This window comes from Microcaecilia unicolor, chromosome 6 (assembly GCF_901765095.1).
Source record: "Microcaecilia unicolor chromosome 6, aMicUni1.1, whole genome shotgun sequence".
NCBI lineage: Eukaryota > Metazoa > Chordata > Amphibia > Gymnophiona > Siphonopidae > Microcaecilia > Microcaecilia unicolor.
In genome coordinates this window covers 85,738,887-85,754,671 of record NC_044036.1, presented here as the reverse complement: position 1 = coordinate 85,754,671, position 15,785 = coordinate 85,738,887, and the positions used below count along the sequence as shown (strand labels likewise).

Here is a 15,785-nt window from a genome sequence, read left to right as displayed (position 1 = left end):
TGTTACTTATGGATGTAGGGCAAGAAATGAAGAAGAAAGGAGGAAAGTAAAGAAATAAATGGAAAGGAAGCCCTGGAAACGGAGTTAAGAGAACAGATAGAGAGCAGCAGAATCAGAGACTCGGACCAATATGGATAGAAAAACAAAGTCACCAGACAACAAAGGTAGAAAAAATCATTTTATTTTCATTTTAGTGTTTGAAATATGTCCACTTTGAGAATTTACATCAGCTATCTTATTTTGCAATGTATAGCAATTTGTTTTCTAAGAATATTGCTGACAATTCCTGTCAGTGTGGCAAGTGGTGAGCAATCATTTTCATGGTTAAAAATCATAAAAAATTATTTGCGATCAAGTATTTCGCAAGAAAGGCTTGTAAGCCTTGCCATCTTGTGCCACACGGGGGGGGTGCCAACTGATAGCCTGCAGGGGGGCACCAGAGACCCTAGGCACGGCCCTGGGAAGGAAAGTGCCCCTAGTGGGTTGGTGAGTGAGTGGGTGGGGGGGGGGGGTTGGAAGTAATAACGGGCAATTAGCATCTAGTGTGTGGGTGGGTATGCACAAGTGGGGGAGATAAGTATCTAGTGAAGGAACAAAAAAAAAGGAAGAAAGAACCTCAAGAGAGAGAAGGGAACAGAAGGGAGGCATTGAACAAAGGAAGAAAAGCATAGCTAGAGAAAGAGGAAGAGCCATATTGACTGGGAGACAGGAAGGGAGAAAAGTGTTGATGAAGGGAGAGGTACTATACTGGAGACAAAATACAAGTCTGCTGTGCCTAGGGAATTATCTATACTAGTAGCTGATCACAGGTTCATTCAGTTCATTGGCAATAAGAAATACAAGAAAAGAAGCACCTCTAGAGAGAGGGGAGAGGGAAGAGCCTTAGTAGATGGGAGAAAGTGACAAGCTTATCAGCATCTACATATTCTTCCCCTTCACTCTTGAGTCTCATAATGCCACTTTTGCACATTCTCCTATCATTAACATATCTAAAAAATGTCTTGTTTCCCTATTGCACAGTATTAGCTATTTTTTTTTTTCTTCCATTTGCATCTGCCATGACAAAGAGTGAGCCCTTGGGACGCAGCCGAGTTGATGCTACCCAGCCAACCCCAGGGCTGGCTAGGCCTCGACTGGTGGAGGGCAAGACACCTGGTCAAAGCTGGACTGAAGACAGGGCTGGAGCATGGCAAGAAACAGGGAAGGAACAAGGCTGGAACACAGAACAGGAGCAGAGCTAGAACAAGACACAGGCAGGAACAGGAGACAAACTTGGACAAGGCTACACCATACACTAGACAACTCTAGGAGAGCTGATGCAAAGGCACTGGCTGGGAGGCAGGAACTTCCTTAAATACTACCAAACAGAAAGTGATGACATCAGTCAGCACCCTCTTGCAGAGCTATAATGGAAATGCTGGGTTTCCAGAAAGTAAACAGATACTTCTTGGCATGGAATGCTGCTGGAAACCACAGAGAACAGGTGAGGAGCATGACAGTACCCCCTCCCCAGACCCATGGGTTCTGGTTTGAGGGAATAAAGATGATGACAAATGTCTTATAAGAGTAGGAGCATGAACACTGATAGTAGGTTTTCACATATTATCCTCATCCTTCTGACATCTAGACTATCCCAAGTATCCTGTAGACTTGAAGATGTGTGTCCCATGCAAGGTCTGGTTCCTTGACTGCTTGGGGTCCAGAGTTTTCTCCAGGGGTACAATGAACTGGGAGAATATTTGCAGGGTCCAAGTTGGGTCAGGATTCCAGGTTGGATGGCTAGCCCTGGGGTGGATCCAACATGGCAGGGTTAGCTGAGGTTGAACAGTCATTAAGCAAGACTGAGAACAGGTTGGACCCCTGGCTAGAATGTCACCAGTCAATACGTGGTTCATGTTTTTGCAACCAGGGAAGCCACAAAATGACCTGATGAACAGATCTGGGGAGTACACAAAACTCTATTGTCTCTTGATGCTGAGAACCCACCAGAAAGAAAATAGGTTGAGTAGTAGCCTGCAGATGCCCTGGCAATGGGTCTCCATAGACAGAAGAAATGCAAAGAGGTTCTCTCAGTGGATTCACAGAAACGTCACACTGGCACATCAGCCGTTCGTTCACAAAGTTCCTGGCTGCGCCGGAATTAAGGAAAGCTTGTTTATTGACCCATAGAAGGGTGACAGGGAGCGTACAGAGGGAAGTTGGAAAAACTCAGGAAGGACCTAGAGACATCTCCCCCACAACTCCTAGGTCTGGAAATGTTCCCAGTTTCCTGGGACATCTGGACTCAAGTCTGCATAGAATAGACAGAGGTTTTGCCCTCTCTGATGCCTTTTCTCTTCCTCTGGAAGTCAAGAATGTCCTATTTGCATGGGGACTTCTTCCTCCAGGGAAGCAGAAGCTGACATCTGTGAATCTTTGAGATCCCAAAACTGGGGCATCAATCGCATAGAGCAGCATTTACCTCCTTATACCTAAGCCCTCTCTTAAAAGCGAACATCCACTTTAATGCATAGGGAGCTCAGGTTATCCAAACTGGTGGAGAGATTCTATCCTGCCAGTTCATCCTTAATGTGGCCCACCAGGCCCTGCCAAAAGATGGCCACCTGGGATTCCTGATTCCATTGCAGTACAGAAAATAGGGTCTGGAACTGAATGACAAACTGGCCCACAGTTAGGCCCCCTTGTTATAAGCACAGGAGCTCAGAAACTACTGAGGAAAGACAATCTGGCTCATCAAATACCTGCTGGAAACATGCAAGGAAGGCAGCTAAGTAGGAGATAAGCAGGTCATTCTGCTCCCACAGGGGAGAGGCCCAAGCCCATGCTTGCCCAGAAAGGAGAGAGAGACAATAAAGGTAATCTTGACTCAATCCAAAGGAAAGTTAGAGAGCTGTAGTTCAAAGTTCATCAAACACTGATAAATAAATCCTTGGCATGCCTTGGGGTTCCCATCAAAGCACGGTGGTGCCGAGAGTTGAGGCTAAGACATTGGGTAAGCTGGAGGTGGCACTGCTGGAGCAGATCCTGGAGGTGGGTTTGGACCCAGAGGGCCTGTGGTTTGCATTGCCGCAAACTAAGCACAGACCCCCTAAAGAGTTTCTGTAATCTGCTGGAGTTGAGTACATTGCTGCTGGACCTCCTGGGTGAGGTCCCGGAGATGCTGGAGCTGGTCCACGCAGCTGCTCAGCTACTAAACAGAATTAGACAGTTGCTGGAGCTAGAGGGACAGCTGCTGGAGCAGCTGTAAGGTGGGTGACTCGCCCAAGCTCATGACCTTTGCAATCTGTCATGACTCAAGGTGAGCCCTTGGGCTGCAGCTGAGTTGACATTAACTAGCTAACTGATGGCTGGCTAGGCCCCAAATGGCAGCAGGTGAGGTACCTGGACAAGACTGGACTGAATACAAGGCTGGAACTTGACGACAAGACTGGAGCAAGGTAGGAAACAGAGCAGAAACAAGGCTGAAACACAAAGGAGCAAGGTTAGAACAAGACACAGGCAGAAACAGGAGCCAAACAGGCCCAAAGCTACAACACACTAGACAATTCTAGGAAACCTGTTATAAAGACACTGGCTGAGAGACAGAAACTTCCTTAAATTCTACCAAACAGGAAGTGATGACATTAGCCAGTGCCAGGGTTGCCAGGTGGAAAATTTTTTTCTCGCCCAATCCAGCCCAAAAAACAGCCCAAAACCCGCCCAAACACAAACCCCGCCCCTGACACCCCCACCCCCGCGTCATCACCCCCGCCCCCGCCGTCATCAACCCCGCCCCCGCCATCACCGGCCCCGCCTCCCCCGTCACCGGCCCCGCCTCCCCCGTCACCGGCCCCGCCTCCCACGTCATCGGCCCCGCCTCCCCGTCATCGGCCCCGCCTCCGACGTCATCGGCCCGCCCAAAACGTCACTAACCCCGCCCAAAAGCGTCACTAACCCCGCCCCCCGCGGCCGAAAAAAAGGCAAAAAGCCGCCCAAAAAACCGCCCAAACGACCCAAAAGCAGCCCAAAAAACCGCAACCCGCCGCGGGCAAAAATTTCCCGCGGCGGGTCGCGGAAAACCGCCCAATTGGGCGGTAAAACCGCCCACCTGGCAACACTGGCCAGTGCCCTCTTGCAGAGCTATAAAGGAAGTGCTGAGTTTCCAGGAAGTAAACAGATCCTTCTTAGCATGGAATGCTGCTGGAGACCACAGAGCACAGGTGAGGAGTGTGACAGCATCTTTTCTTTCCTAACTGCTTTAAAAGCTTCTCTTAGATTTCCAGATATTGTTGCCGGTCTTCCTCTTTCTGTACTCTATTGTGGTTTATGAAGGCTTGCCTCTTTTTCCTTACTTATTCAACTATTACTTTTGAGAACTAAAGTGACTTTCTTTTTCTCTTACTTCTATTTACCTTTTATTTTGCTCTCCTTAGATTAGCTCTTTTTGGTTTTGCCCACTGCTTTTCTACTTCTCCCAGATGTTCTCATCCAGCTAAAACTTCTTGAGGTATTCCCCCATCTCAACAAAGTTAGTTTTTTTTTTAAGTCTAGCATCTTCACTTTTGAAGGAACCCTCTCCATGCCTACCTTAATATTGAACTTCCACATCTGGTGATCAGTGGATACCAGATACCTGTTATAACATCAGAAACTCTCCCCATTTAGAAATATAGAAACATGACAGCAGATAAAGGCCATATGACCCATCCAGTCTGCCCATCCTCTGTAACCCCTAATTCTTCCTTATCCTAAGCGATCCCACATGCTTATCCCATGCCTTTTTAAATTCTGGAACAGTCCTTGACTCCCACCTCCATCAGGAGGCCATTCCACGCCTCCACCACCCTTTCTGTGAAATAATACTTCCTTAGGTTACTCCTAAGCCTATTCCCTCTTAACTTTGTTGTATGCCCCCTCATTCCAGAGCTCTCCTTCATTTGAAAAAGGCTCTCTTCCTGTACATAAATGCCCTTGAGATACTTAAACGTTTCTATCATGTCTTCTCTCTTCCAGCGTTGAGGTTCATAAGCCTGTCCCTATAATGTTTGCTTTCAAGACCGCTTACTAATTTCATAGCCACCCTCTGGACCAACTCCATCCTGTTTATATCTTTCCATAGGTGCGGTCTCCAGAACTGCACGCAGTACTCCACAAAGCACTAAGTCCAGTATTGTCCTATCCCACATGGCACGGGCATAGCCTGAAGTGTAATTTGTGGGAGGGGCCCAGGGGTGGACTGGGAGGCCAAGCATTTTCTTTCAGCTTTTTTTCTCTCCCTCCCCCCCCCCCCCATGCTAAGCAATTTTTGGAGGAAGCCAGAGCCCAAAGTTAGGGGGTGCCCCTCCCCGGCTTCACCACTGCAACATGGGTTCCATTAGCAACTTGAAACTGTTCTCCATGTAGATGGATTTTCCTGCTTTTAGATGACCCCACAAAAGAGATGCTCCAATCAATATCTGGGGGGAAAGGGGAATGAAGAGGGGACAGATGCTGAACCCTGAGTGGGGAGAGTAAAGTGAGCAGTAAGCAGAACTGGAGGGGTCTCCAGTGGAAGCTATTGCCAAAGCAGTAAGCTCCAGCAGCCACGAAAAGATCTTTGTGTTGCTCACCACCAAGTCTGTGTTGCTACTCATGAGGGTGGAGGGGAGCTATGGTGAGGTAGGGAGAAAGAAAGAGGTAATGGACCTGGTGGAAGAGGAAAGAGAAGGAACAAAGAGAAATGGAAATATGTTGGATCGGGGGGACGGGAGGGAGCAAGATTCAGTCCTTTTGGGAAGGGAATAGGGATGGTGTTTGATATACCACCTTTTTGCAGTTACAATCAAAGCGGTTTACATATTATATACAGGTACTTATTTGGTACCTGGGGCAATAGAGGGTTAAGTGATTTGCCCAGAGTCACAAAGAGCTGCAGTGGGAAATAAATAAACAAACTTTAATCATGTGATTAATCCTGATTAAAAATTGTAATCAAAATGCAGCCCTACAAACAATATAATAAAACTAATTCTTGTATTCCCCTGTTGCAGAATACCGCCCAAACTGTAAAGGAAAATGAAAATCATGAAAAGTCAAATTCTTCCTTCCCTCCACCCTCTCTGCCCCAGGTCTATTCCCTCTCCCCCTCTCTCCTCCTTTCACTTCCCTCCCTCCCTCCCTCCATCCATCCATCTGTACCTCAGTTTGTCATCTCTCTCTATTTCCCCCTTCCCCGTCCTGTGCACAGTCCAGCATCTCTCCCTCTCCTCTTGGGACTGTGGTTCTCTCTTAATTACCTCCCTCCCACCCCACCCACCACCACGGTCCAGCATCTCTCCTCTCCCATCCCCCCATGGTCTACCATCTTTCTCTCCCAACCCTAACCGTGGTTCTCTCTCAATTTCCTCCTCCCCCCCCCCCCCCCCCCACATGGTCTGGCATCTCTCCCAGACCTGACTGGCTCTTTCACAGGTCCCCCCCACACCCGCACCTGCACCTGCAGTACCTTTTTCAAGCACAGGCAAGTCTTTGTTCCTGCAGCGCCAGCAACTGTCATACTCAAAGGCTGCCTGCAACCTGCACCAGGCCTTTCCCTCTGACCCGACCGCCTAGGGGCGGGCCAGGTCAGAGGGGCAAGCCGGGTCAGAGGGAAAGGCCCAGTGTAGGCCGCAGTCAGCCTTTGAGTATGGCTGACGCTGCAGGGCTGAAGACTTGCCTGCATTTGGAAAACATACTGTGGGTGGAGATGCAGGGGACACTTGTGAGGGAACCACAATCAGGTCTGGGAGGGAGGCAGAAGGAGGCAGTACTGTTAATTATTATTCATGATTAAATGTTTTAATTGCAATTAATTAATGTGTTAATCATAAGTACATAAGTACATAAGTAGTGCCATACTGGGAAAGACCAAAGGTCCATCTAGCCCAGCATCCTGTCACCGACAGTGGCCAATCCAGGTCAAGGGCACCTGGCACGCTCCCCAAACGTAAAAACATTCCAGACAAGTTATACCTAAAAATGCGGAATTTTTCCAAGTCCATTTAATAGCGGTCTATGGACTTGTCCTTTAGGAATCTATCTAACCCCTTTTTAAACTCCGTCAAGCTAACCGCCCGTACCACGTTCTCCGGCAACGAATTCCAGAGTCTAATTACACGTTGGGTGAAGAAAAATTTTCTCCGATTCGTTTTAAATTTACCACACTGTAGCTTCAACTCATGCCCTCTAGTCCTAGTATTTTTGGATAGCGTGAACAGTCGCTTCACATCCACCCGATCCATTCCACTCATTATTTTATACACTTCTATCATATCTCCCCTCAGCCGTCTCTTCTCCAAGCTAAAAAGCCCTAGCCTTCTCAGCCTCTCTTCATAGGAAAGTCGTCCCATCCCCACTATCATTTTCGTCGCCCTTCGCTGTACCTTTTCCAATTCTACTATATCTTTTTTGAGATACGGAGACCAGTACTGAACACAATACTCCAGGTGCGGTCGCACCATGGAGCGATACAACGGCATTATAACATCCGCACACCTGGACTCCATACCCTTCCTAATAACACCCAACATTCTATTCGCTTTCCTAGCCGCAGCAGCACACTGAGCAGAAGGTTTTAGCGTATCATCGACGACGACACCCAGATCCCTTTCTTGATCCGTAACTCCTAACGCGGAACCTTGCAAGACGTAGCTATAATTCGGGTTCCTCTTACCCACATGCATCACTTTGCACTTGTCAACATTGAACTTCATCTGCCACTTGCACGCCCAATCTCCCAGTCTCGCAAGGTCCTCCTGTAATCGTTCACATTCCTCCTGCGACTTGACGACCCTGAATAATTTTGTGTCATCGGCGAATTTAATTACCTCACTAGTTATTCCCATCTCTAGGTCATTTATAAATACATTAAAAAGCAACGGACCCAGCACAGACCCCTGCGGGACCCCACTAACTACCCTCCTCCACTGAGAATACTGGCCACGCAATCCTACTCTCTGCTTCCTATCTTTCAACCAGTTCTTAATCCATAATAATACCCTACCTCCGATTCCATGACTCTGCAATTTCTTCAGGAGTCTTTCGTGTGGCACTTTGTCAAACGCCTTCTGAAAATCCAGATATACAATATCAACCGGCTCCCCATTGTCCACATGTTTGCTTACCCCCTCAAAAAAATGCATTAGATTGGTGAGGCAAGACTTCCCTTCACTAAATCCGTGCTGACTTTGTCTCATCAGTCCATGTTTTTGTATATGCTCTGCAATTTTATTCTTAATAATAGCCTCCACCATCTTGCCCGGCACCGACGTCAGACTCACCGGTCTATAATTTCCCGGATCTCCTCTGGAACCCTTCTTAAAAATCGGAGTAACATTGGCTACCCTCCAGTCTTCCGGTACTACACTCGATTTTAGGGACAGATTGCATATTTCTAACAGTAGCTCCGCAAGTTCATTTTTTAGTTCTATTAATACTCTGGGATGAATACCATCAGGTCCCGGTGATTTACTACTCTTCAGCTTGCTGAACTGACCCATTACATCCTCCAAGGTTACAGAGAATTCGTTTAGTTTCTCCGACTCCCCCGCTTCAAATATTCTTTCCGGCACCGGTGTCCCCCCCAAATCCTCCTCGGTGAAGACCGAAGCAAAGAATTCATTTAATTTCTCCGCTACGGCTTTGTCCTCCCTGATCGCCCCTTTAACACCATTTTCGTCCAGCGGCCCAACCGACTCTTTGGCCGGTTTCCTGCTTTTAATGTATTTAATGTGCAGCTCTAGAATTTACTAGGCCTTGTAATACACAGGATACCCCACTCTCCTCATCAAGTGCCACCTGAAGATACACTTTTCTTCACTTTCTATCAACCACCTCCTTTGGATATGTCACAATGCCATTCCTGCAATCACCGCTACCCTTATGGCTCCTATTCATCTCCTGTTCCTCTTGGGTCCTATATTAACATCTTTAAACATTGTTCATGCTATTAATAATAAGAATGAAGATTTAATCCTTTTTGCTGCTGAAGTCTTGTACTGTCCTCATGTCACTTTCCATCCAGTGAGTTTGAAATGCATTCCATTAGAGGTTTAAAGGTATTTTACTCAAGTGCTGGGAATTCAGATGCAAGCTCTTAAAAATTATACTACTTCAGGAAAAATTATAGGAGGACTATACTATAATCTAAATAATTAGTAATAAATTACTTTCTAAGAAGCATAATAGGTAATCTGAGATTACTTTTCAGAAATATTATCAGCAAATTTGGCTGTCAGATTCTTGCATCCCTTCCATGCTTTCTAGCCATTACATAATCTTTTCCTAGCGTGAAGGCCAACCACTTACAATCTCTCTCATTGCCAATACCTCTTTGGTTTCTACCACCAGACCCTTGTGGTCTGTACCAAGAGTTACTCTGGGTTATCCTACGCACAGGATGTGAACTCAGTCCCACAAATTAGGGGAATGTTTCATCTACAATTCACTGAACCTGGATGGTATTCTGGCTCGGACAACTAAACTGGAATGGAGTTCAGAACAACCCAGTGCAAACTGTAACTTCAAAGAAAATTGTCAGAGACGGTGTACTATTTCAAAAGTGCACACACTAAGTAGTAACATTGACTCCAGGTTAATTGATATTTCACTGGTATTGCAGAAATTATGTACATTTCTTCCCTGTATATAGCTCTGTTCAGAGCAGTGTCAAAAATTACCACATTCAGACTGGACCTAACAGGTCCATTTTAGCTATGACCTGAGGGAGCATCTCCTTAGAGGCTGAGTTCATTTGTATTTGGATTCTTCCAAATCGGAGCTCAAGGTGAGTTACTTATACAGGTACATGAGTTATTTCTCTGTCCAAATTGGCTTACAGTCTAGATGTACCTGAGGCGATAATGAACTGACTTACCCAAGGTTGTAAAAAGGGTTAGTAAGTTTAATCGGAGAAACTGAATTTGAACCTCCACTTCCCTGGATCAGCAACCCACATCTCTAAGCACTAAGGTATGTCTCCATTCCTCCACTATAAGGTATGCAGGGAAGAAGTAAAGTACCCACTTAAGATTTCTGAAAGCTAATTGCATACTGGAAAATATGCAAGTGGATTTGGAAATCACAGCTACATGCTGTTACGTCTGTGCTCACCTCACCCTCTGGTGGCCAGAACTGGTGGCTGCTATGAACTGTCATCCGTTCCAGATTTCAGGCCAGTCCGGTCCGGATCTTCAACTGCCAGACTTGCTCATCTTGTTTGTCCCTGATCAGCACCCGTAGCTGCCTTCTGATTCTTGCATCTGAGCTTCAGCTGGTGATTGGCTTTATTAGCTGTCTGGAGACTTCTGAGCTTGCTTTTGCATTGCATCTAAGGCCCTGGTAGGTTGGGGTGCTGGTGCACTTCTGCTGAGTCCAGTTTCTAGTTTGGTTTCCTGCCTTGATTCTTGTCTGTTCTAGTTAGTCTGTGGATAGTTAGATTAGCTTGCTGTTTGTTAGTCTTGTCTCTGGGTTATAGTTTTGTGTGTAGTCCTTGTCTGTTTGTATCTTAGTGGCTGCTCTGCAGCTTTTAGTTTTGTGTCTTGTTAGTCAGTGTTTTGCTCCCTGTTTTAGTGACTGTTTACAGCTTTCAGTCTTGTCCTTTATTTTACCCTTTCCTTGCCCTGCTGTTCCTGTATGTTCCTTTCCCCTCTGACCCTCAGTCCCTGTGCTACGTAGCTGTTATCCAGTCCTGCCCTGTCCAGTAAGTCCTGCTGACCACCTGAAGCCTGGAGCTCAACCCTTGGTGAAAAGTGGCCAGGTGCAGGTGAAGTCTAACTGTTTATCAGAGATCTGCCCTGTCTCTAGCGTGGGGTGGTTTTGCCTGCCACTGCCGCTCCTTGGCAGTGGGCCAAGGGCTCACAACCTAGTTTCCAGCTTTGTAAACGTGACACATGCATCCTTTCCCTCCCCCGCCTGGGGCCGACATTTGGACCTCGGGAAGTAGCCAGGCTGCCTCCTGCAGTCAGCCCACATATTCAATGCCAGGCTGTTTCTGGTGATTGGCAGTGAATATCTGGGTGTTTTTAGGCCAGTTTCAACTTAACCAGCCATGCCGGTATTCAGCACTGGCTGTTTAAGTTAAACCGGCCAAAGATAGGCCTACTATTTTGGCGGCCAAATATGGCTGCCAAACCTAGCCAGAGATGCACTGAGTATCACTGGATAGCCGGTTATATTGCACAATATCTACTATGTGTTAACAGGCAATATTCAGCGGGAGATAGATGGCTATTTCCTGCTGAATACTGCCAGATAGCCAGTTAAGTACCATTTAACCAGCCAGGAGCTGTTCGTGGCCGGTTAAATGGTTTTAAACATTGGCCAGCATGTACAGTACACATATAAACAGTTTATATATACCATCCCCTACCATACACACACACACCATGTATACCCCCCAATCTACACATGCTCTCACCCTACTAAGACATACATCACCACAGAGACTTTTACAAAAAGGAGCCAGAGTCAGCCAACAAAAGAAGGGAAAATGCATCAGTGCCTCACTGTAAATGTGCACCTTCCAACTTGTTATAGTAGCTGGAGTGTCTGAAAAAGATGTCAAAAGAACACAAAAATTGCCATACTGGTCACAACAAAGATCCATCAAGCTCAGTATCTTTTCCAGGTTACAATTACTTAGCATGACCTGCAAAATTAGATAGAATCCATGTTGTTTATGCCCAGAAATAAGCAGTGACTTTCCCCATGTCTGCTTTAAGAGTTTATTGACTTTTCCTCCATGAACTTGTCCAAATTATCTTGCTTGCTTAAGTGATGACTTTTAGCTGTCCTTCCCCCCACCCCTCCCCAGCTATAATTTTTCTGTTTGCCCTATTTATTCCTTGCCCCTCCCTGTCAGACATCAAGGCTTGCGGTAGGCATATTTTTGGCCCAATGGAAACTGAAAACAAGCAAGTGTTTGGCTTTGTAGGCTAATGAGGAACCTATAATAGTGCTTCTCAACCCGGTCCATGGGACACACCCAGCCAGTCAGGTTTTCAGGATATCCACAATGAAAATGCATGAGAAATTTGCATACCAAAGAGGAAGTGCATGCAAATCTCTCATGCATCTTCATTGTGGATATCCTGAAAAACCAACTGACTAGGTGTCCCTTGAGGACTGGCATAGAGCAGCATGGGAGAAATAAACAGCATTGGAGAAATATGCAGCATTGGAGGGGGCATATCTTAAATCTATCTTTGGAGAGCCAAGGGCTAGAAATAATGAAAGGGATACCAAATATTTGCCCACAGGTGCCTCCCCCAGAAATGTAAGCACAAGCTTAGTATGCTTACATGGGAACTGAGTCCAGTTTATATTTGGTTTTGGAAACATTTCTATTTCAGCTAAAGAACCTAACACTGAAAGTACAGAGAGCTGTTGCTGCTGACATGCTGAAAGTGATATACCAGAAGCTGACTGAACTATTAACTTGTTTATTTCCCTTTTTACATTTTCAGATCTCACAGGAAGACATCAACAAGACAGATTTGTACAGAGCCATGATCAAGAAGACAGTAGGAAAAATGTTATCAGCTGACAATCATGAAGGCGTAGGAATGCCATATCTACCCATTATAAGATTTCTAAAATAATTCATAAGACATTTAAGGAAATGACCATGTGTTTATGCCAGGGTTTGTGAAATGAGAGAGAGAATAAATGTTTACTCATTTTAGCTTTTTTATACCAATCTAATTATTAAAAATATAAATATAGAAGAAGCTTTTGGGGATTCTAATAAAATATGTAGGTTTTAATAGAGAATCTACGAGTTAGCAATTATGGATATGAGTTGAATGGACGGTGCAGAAAAGCAAAATTGTTAGGTGAGACTTTAATGGGCACCATATAGATGCAGTGATATTAGAAATGGCATTAATGAGGGAGATATTAGATGAGGATTTAATGAAGACTACATGGGGCAGAGATACAGAGATGTTCGATACAGCTCTGTAGCAAAAAATGTGAGTCAATGAAAATACATTATGACAATAAGGAAAAGAATAAGGATGAAATTAAAGACCAGAGGGCAAGGAGAGAGGATCAATAGGATCTGATCTCAGGTGAGGGAGGAGTAGCCTAGTGGTTAGTGCAGTGGACCTTGATCCTGGGGAACTGAGTTCGATTCCCACTGCTACTACTATTTAACATTTCTAAAGCGCTACCAGGGTTGCGCAGCGTTGTACAATTAACAAAGAAGGACAGTCCCTGCTCAAAGGAGCTTACAATCTAAATGACAAAAAGTGCAGTCAATCAAGATTGAGGCAGTTTAGATTTCCTGGATAGAGGTACAATGGTTAGGTGCCGAAAGCGACATTGAAGAGGTGGGCTTTGAGCAAGGATTTGAAGATGGGTAGGGAGGGGGCTTGGCGTATGGGCTCAGGGAGTTTATTCCAAGCATAGGGTGAGGTGAGGCAGAAAGGGCGGAGTCTGGAGTTGGCGGTGGTGGCGAAGGGTACTGAGAGGAGGGATTTGTCCTGTGAGCGGAGGTTACGGGTAGGAGCGTAAGGGGAGATGAGGGTAGAGAGGTAGTGAGGGGCTGCAGATTGAGTGCATTTGTAGGTTAGTAGGAGAAGATTGAACTGTATGCGGTACCTGATCGGAAGCCAGTGAAGTGACTTGAGAGGGGTGATATGAGCATATTGGTCTAGGCGGAAGATAAGACACACAACAGAGTTCTGAACGAATTGAAGGGGAGATAGATGGTTAAGTGGGAGGCCAGTGAGGAGTAGGTTGCAGTAGTCAAGGCGAGAGGTAATGAGAGAGTGGATGAGAGTTCGGGTGGTGTGCTCAGAGAGGAAAGGGCGAATTTGCTGCTGATATAGAGGAAGAAGCGACAGGTCTTGGCTGTCTGCTGGATATGGGCAGAGAAGGAGAGGGAGGAGTCGAAGATGACTCTGAGGTTGCAGGCAGATGAGACGGGGAGGATGAGGGTGTTATCGACTGAAATAGAGAGTGGAGGGAGAGGAGAAGTGGGTTTGGGTGGAAAGACAATGAACTCGGTCTTGGCCATGTTCAGTTTCAGGTGGCGGTTGGACATCCAGGCAGCAATGTCGGATAAGCAGGCCGATACTTTGACCTGGGTTTCCGCAGTGATGTCTGGTGTGGAGAGATAAAGCTGGGTGTTGTCAGCATAAAGATGATATTGGAAACCATGAGATGAGATCAGCGAGCCCAGGGAAGAGGTGTAGATTGAAAAAAGAAGGGGTCCAAGGACAGATCCCTGAGGAACTCCAACAGAGAGCGGGATGGGGATGGAGGAAGATCCATGAGAATGTACTCTGAAGGTACAGTGGGAGATATAAGAGGAGAACCAGGAGAGGACAGAGCCCTGGAACCCAAATGAGGATAGTGTAGCAAGAAGCAGACAGAAACAAAAAAAAGGCAAAGATCTGCCACAGAAATGGCAAATCAAAAGAAAAAAAGCAGATCAAAAAAGACAAAAAAATAGAACAGGAGGGTAACAGAAGAAGTGGTTTATTACAAGTTACCCGACATGGCCACGTTTCGCCCTCAGTGTAGCAAGAAGTAAATTATGATTGACAGTGTCAAAAGCGGCGGCTAGGTCAAGGAGGATGAGGATGGAGTAGTGACCTTTGGATTTGGCAAGGAAGAGGTCATTACAGACTTTAGTGAGTGCCGTTTCTGTCAAGTGTAGAGGGCGAAAACCAGATTGAAGTGGATCGAGGATGGCATGAGAGGACAGAAAATCAAGGCAGCGGCTGTGAACGGCGCGTTCAAGTATCTTGGAGAAGAAGGGTAGGAGGGGGATGGGGCGGTAGTTGGAAGGGCAGGTAAGGTCTAGTGATGGTATTTTGAGAAGTGGTGTGACTACAGCATGCTTGAAGGAGTCAGGGACAGTTGCAGTGGAGAGAGAGAGGTTGAGGATATGACAGATGGGGGGGGGGGTGACAGTAGGAGAGATGGTGTTTAGTAAGTTAGTGGGGATGGGATCAGAGGAACAGGTGGTGCATTTCGAGGAGGAAAGAAGGTGGGCGGTTTCCTCATCGGTGATATCAGGCAAAGAGGAGAAAGGAGGCCTGGGTTGGTTGGTTGGAGTGGGTTAAAGGGTGAAGAGGAAGAGGTGGCTTGGTAGTGAATTCGAGGTTGATCTTCTGCACCTTGTCGCGGAAGTAGTCAGCCAGTGATTGAGGAGTGAGCGGATGGGACTTTGAGGAGGGAGTTAAGGGTGGTGAAGAGACGACGAGGATTGCAGCTCCTTGTGACTCTGGGCAAGTCACCTAACCCTCCATTGCCCCTGGTACAAAATAAGTACCTGAATATATGTAAACCACTTTGAATGTAGTTGCAAAAACCTCAGAAAGAGGGTATATCAAGTCCCATTTCCCTTTCTAATCCTATTGATCCTCTCTCCTTGCCCTCTATTGGAGGAAGAGGGTTACATGCATCTGCCAAGGGCTGACTTAATAAGCATAAATTGTAAGGACAATCAGGAAGTGAAATAGGTAGAAAAAAGACTCCAGGCTCAGCTGAGAAGGAGGAAAAAGTCGCATGTGAAAAAGAGTGACCCATCAGGAATGAGGATTCCACACTAAGCAGGAGTGGCTGTGGTAACTTATAGGGGCTACATTACAAACAATGCACTGTGAGTAAGGATAACACTCTAAGCTGGAAGCACCTGCAGTAAAACATTAAGGCCCCGATAATCAAAGGTAAATGCTGGTGCTAGAAGCCCCGAACACCAGATTAGCACCCATATTTACCAGTACAGAATGACCAGAGGGGTCTAGCATAGCAAACCACACACACGACAGAGAATA

The 15,785-nt window shown here is 46.2% G+C and overlaps 1 protein-coding gene across 2 annotated transcripts in view; it reads right to left on the bottom strand.

Annotated features, from left to right (window-relative positions):
• TNN (tenascin N) overlaps positions 1-9,947 on the bottom strand; it is a 131,768-nt gene extending 121,821 nt beyond the window's left edge. For both annotated transcript variants that reach the window (XM_030207587.1, XM_030207588.1), the window contains exon 1: positions 9,872-9,947. The gene's annotated coding sequence lies outside the window, so the exon portion shown is untranslated. The remainder of the gene's footprint in view (positions 1-9,871) is intronic.
• Positions 9,948-15,785: the final 5,838 nt, after the last annotated feature.